Source organism: Schistocerca serialis, unplaced genomic scaffold (assembly GCF_023864345.2).
Source record: "Schistocerca serialis cubense isolate TAMUIC-IGC-003099 unplaced genomic scaffold, iqSchSeri2.2 HiC_scaffold_642, whole genome shotgun sequence".
Lineage (NCBI taxonomy): Eukaryota > Metazoa > Arthropoda > Insecta > Orthoptera > Acrididae > Schistocerca > Schistocerca serialis.
This window is the reverse complement of record NW_026048236.1, coordinates 17,501-22,500: the sequence shown is the minus strand read 5'-3', so window position 1 is coordinate 22,500 and position 5,000 is coordinate 17,501. Positions and strand designations below refer to the sequence as shown.

Genomic DNA, 5,000 nt, shown 5'->3' with positions numbered 1-5,000 from the left:
AGCCGCGAGCAAACGACTCGGATCGGAGTGCCAAGTGGGCCACTTTTGGTAAGCAGAACTGGCGCTGTGGGATGAACCAAACGCCGAGTTAAGGCGCCCGAATCGACGCTCATGGGAAACCATGAAAGGCGTTGGTTGCTTAAGACAGCAGGACGGTGGCCATGGAAGTCGGAATCCGCTAAGGAGTGTGTAACAACTCACCTGCCGAAGCAACTAGCCCTGAAAATGGATGGCGCTGAAGCGTCGTGCCTATACTCGGCCGTCAGTCTGGCAGTCATGGCCGGTCCTTGCGGCCGGCCGCGAAGCCCTGACGAGTAGGAGGGTCGCGGCGGTGGGCGCAGAAGGGTCTGGGCGTGAGCCTGCCTGGAGCCGCCGTCGGTGCAGATCTTGGTGGTAGTAGCAAATACTCCAGCGAGGCCCTGGAGGGCTGACGCGGAGAAGGGTTTCGTGTGAACAGCCGTTGCACACGAGTCAGTCGATCCTAAGCCCTAGGAGAAATCCGATGTTGATGGGGGCCGTCATAGCATGATGCACTTTGTGCTGGCCCCCGTTGGGCGAAAGGGAATCCGGTTCCTATTCCGGAACCCGGCAGCGGAACCGATACAAGTCGGGCCCCTCTTTTAGAGATGCTCGTCGGGGTAACCCAAAAGGACCCGGAGACGCCGTCGGGAGATCGGGGAAGAGTTTTCTTTTCTGCATGAGCGTTCGAGTTCCCTGGAATCCTCTAGCAGGGAGATAGGGTTTGGAACGCGAAGAGCACCGCAGTTGCGGCGGTGTCCCGATCTTCCCCTCGGACCTTGAAAATCCGGGAGAGGGCCACGTGGAGGTGTCGCGCCGGTTCGTACCCATATCCGCAGCAGGTCTCCAAGGTGAAGAGCCTCTAGTCGATAGAATAATGTAGGTAAGGGAAGTCGGCAAATTGGATCCGTAACTTCGGGATAAGGATTGGCTCTGAGGATCGGGGCGTGTCGGGCTTGGTCGGGAAGTGGGTCAGCGCTAACGTGCCGGGCCTGGGCGAGGTGAGTGCCGTAGGGGTGCCGGTAAGTGCGGGCGTTTAGCGCGGGCGTGGTCTGCTCTCGCCGTTGGTTGGCCTCGTGCTGGCCGGCGGTGCAGGATGCGCGCGCCTGCGCGGCGTTCGCGCCCCGGTGCTTCAACCTGCGTGCAGGATCCGAGCTCGGTCCCGTGCCTTGGCCTCCCACGGATCTTCCTTGCTGCGAGGCCGCGTCCGCCTTAGCGTGCTCCTCCGGGGGCGCGCGGGTGCGCGGATTCTCTTCGGCCGCCATTCAACGATCAACTCAGAACTGGCACGGACTGGGGGAATCCGACTGTCTAATTAAAACAAAGCATTGCGATGGCCCTAGCGGGTGTTGACGCAATGTGATTTCTGCCCAGTGCTCTGAATGTCAACGTGAAGAAATTCAAGCAAGCGCGGGTAAACGGCGGGAGTAACTATGACTCTCTTAAGGTAGCCAAATGCCTCGTCATCTAATTAGTGACGCGCATGAATGGATTAACGAGATTCCCGCTGTCCCTATCTACTAGCTCCAGCTGTCTCATACTGTGAGCCCTCAAGCTGTGCGGGCTCTCGGTTGGTAAAAGGCAGTGTGGGGAAGGATGCGTCTCAAACAGCCTCTCCTTCTCAAGTGCCCTTACCTGCCTTCTTGAGGTGGAGCTGTTAAGCCTTCGGGCAACTGAAGGGTAGGGGCGCGACAGTGTGCTGAACAACTTGTACACTGGTTCTGATAGCTGCATTTGCTGTGGTGGGATCCTGCCCCAAGTCGGCGAAGGCCACTCGCCTTGTCTTGGACCCCAAGGCATGCTCCGCCAAGCCGGGGCGTGGTGACATGTCCCCGGTCAGGTTAGATGGGTCCAGACCTCCGAACGTCTGGGGGACCGGCCCGGCACCTGAGTAGGACCGGGTCTTTGGCGTTTGGTGGGAACCTGGCCTAGTAGGGGGCGAAGGACGGAGAGTGAATCCGCTCTCCCGGAATGTGGGTGGCATTCGCCGATAAGGGAGCGGGTGAAAACTGTGGTGGTGTGGCTGTTGAAGAGGACTAGTACGCTGTACCCACGGCGTGCTAAACCTGGCAGCTCAGTTACTAATAGCTCTTGGTCAAGGGGCGGGACCGGTGAGCGAGCTGCATATAGCCTCCCCCCATGCCAGAGAGGCCGGTCCGGGGCAAGAGACGGGCCTCCACTTTTACACTCTCTAATTATCAAAATGGCAGAAAATCAAGAGAGTGTTAATACGTTAGATACTAGCGAAGTTTCGAGCCTCGAGAATGTGTCTGTCGCTGAGCGACATGCGAAATTTTTGAAATTGCTGGATACTAGCATTAAAAATGGTAAGATAAGCAATTATGCTATTAACCATATTAGGGACTTTGTAGCCAACTGGGCAATCGCCCACTCTCAGTTAGAGGGTAGGGTAACGGAATTAGAGAAAGAAAATGAAAGACTTAGAGGTCAACCGGCCCGGTCTTATGCTGCGGTTGCTAGAGCCCCAGTTGCCAAGGCACCGACAGCGAAACAAACCATACAGGACAACATTAAGAAAGTTGCTCCCACAGTCTTCATTAAACCTAAACCTGGTGATGACATTAAGGCTGTTAAGTCAGTATTCGAGAAGTGCATAGATCCTAAGAAAGACAAGATAAAGATAAATAATGTACGCACTGCAAAGAATGTGCTGATAGTAGAAGCAGCATCACAAGAGGACTGCCAAAAGATCTTGAACAACGAACAACTAAACAATAAAGCGAAGTGTGAACCTCCTCGCAAGCGTCGACCTTTGATGTGTCTGTATGATGTACCTACGTACATGACAACAGACAATCTAGTAGACGCAATATATACCCAAAATTTTGATATGAACATGACAAGAGGAGAATTCGATGAACAGTTTAAATTACGCTTTAAAGTAGGACCACGTGAGAAACTGACAGTACACCACGTGGTAGAAGTCTCGCCAGGTTTATGGAAATTACTAACGAGAGTGGGTCGGTTGTATGTTGGCTACTCTGCGTTGAATATAAAAGATTACCTGGCAGTGCCGAGATGCACTAAATGCCAGGACATTAATCATACAAACAAGTACTGTACGCAACCTGATATCATATGCGGCCATTGTGGCCTCTCTGGACATATTAAGAATGGCTGTCCTAATAAGGACAAGGCGGCAGTATGTGTACCATGCAGACGACGAGGCCGTAAGTGTGGTGGACCTAAAGATTGTCCAACCCACCGAATGTTCTTAGACAGACTTGTCCAAAGAACAGATTACGGCGATATTTAAAGTGGTACAAGTCAATGCCATGCGCAGCCAGATGGTTGCACATGAGCTACGGAAGGTAGCGGAACAAGAAGGAATTGATATTCTTCTGATACAAGAACCGAACTCCTGTGCGGGTCGAGTCCCTGGTTTTCCCGCAACAGCACAGGTGGTATCCTCAGGTGGGAACCCCATGAGTGCAATTATAGTATTGAATAAAACTATTAAAACTACGATATTAAATCAGTTCTGTACTGAGCATATTATAGTTGTACAACTAAATCTGCTGTCTTACAGTATGTACGTTGTAAACGTCTACTGCCAATTCAGACATGACATCAAGATTTATCTTGATCAGCTGAATTGGATACTAAGAGTTTTAGCCGGGCAGGCTATAATTGTAGCTCTTGATGCTAATGCTAAGTCCCCACTCTGGCACAGCGATGTGCAGGACGGTAGGGGTGCGGAGCTTGTTGATTTGATAATGGAAACGCACATGTATGTGCTAAACTTGCCTGGGTACCCCCCGACCTACTCAGGGAGGGCGGGTGCAACATCAAATATTGATGTCACACTAGCAAGCGAGAGGGCAGCACCCCACGTCCATAACTGGCAAGTAAGAGAACATCTAACTGTCAGTGATCATAACTGTATAACATTTGATATAGCGCCGACCATCGCGGATGTGCCAGGCGAGTGGGTGGAACGCTTCAATTATGCTCGGACAGACTGGGACCGACTCGTGCAGGTGTTCAGTCCTCCCGAGTTCGGAGAGGACATAGGTAATATTGATGAAGCTGTGGAGGAGCTGGTAAGCTCCGTGCAAACGGCTATCACACTGGCTGTACCTCGAATAGCGAGATACATCTGCAGGGAGTCCACCCCATGGACCCCTGAACTGACTGTGCTCAAACGATCGGTCAGAAGGGCGCGAAGCAACTACCAAAGGGGCTTTGCCCATGACGAACGACAATACCACCTGCGTATTTATCGTCGTCTGAAGCAGAGATACAAGGATCAGTTGGACATTACAAGGCGCCAATCCTGGGAAAGATTTGTGAACGATCAGCTGGGAACAGACCCTTGGGGAGTTCCTTACAAAATCGTTCGAGAAAAAATAAGATCGCCCATGATGCTGTCTACGCTACGTGCTGGGGATGGAGACACGACCAAGAATTGGGAAGAAACAGCAAGGTTGCTGTTGGATACATTATTGCCTGATGACATTGAGGACCAAGACTCGCACGAGCAGCGGGACATACGTCAGGCGCTGTCGATTCCGTATCTTAACGATACAAACGTGTGCCCTTTCTCAGCAGAGGAGGTAGAAGCAACCATCTACACCTTTGCAAGGAAGAAGGCGCCTGGTCCTGACGGGATCCCTGTGGAGATCTTACAGGGACTCGCACACTTGGTCGCCCCAGCACTAAGTCGTATTTACAACAGCTGTTTACAAAGGGGCTATTATCCACTAAAGTGGAAAACTGCCGAAGTTGTAATTATCAGGAAAGGCCCTGATAAAGATCCAACAGTGCCGAAATCCTATCGGCCTATCTGTCTGCTGGATGTAATGGGCAAAGCATTTGAGAAGTTGCTGGCTGACCGTCTCCAGAGTCATCGAACTCTGTATGGTATGAGTGATAGGCAGTTCGGATTCCGAAAGGGTCGCTCCACCCAGGATGCGATCAATGAGGTTTGCCGAATTGTTCACTCTGCGACATCAAAGTAT

At 52.0% G+C, this 5,000-nt stretch overlaps 1 pseudogene; it reads left to right on the top strand.

Moving 5' to 3' along the window:
- The window catches only part of LOC126448960 (large subunit ribosomal RNA), a 9,475-nt pseudogene that overhangs the window by 1,419 nt on the left and 3,056 nt on the right, over positions 1 to 5,000 (top strand).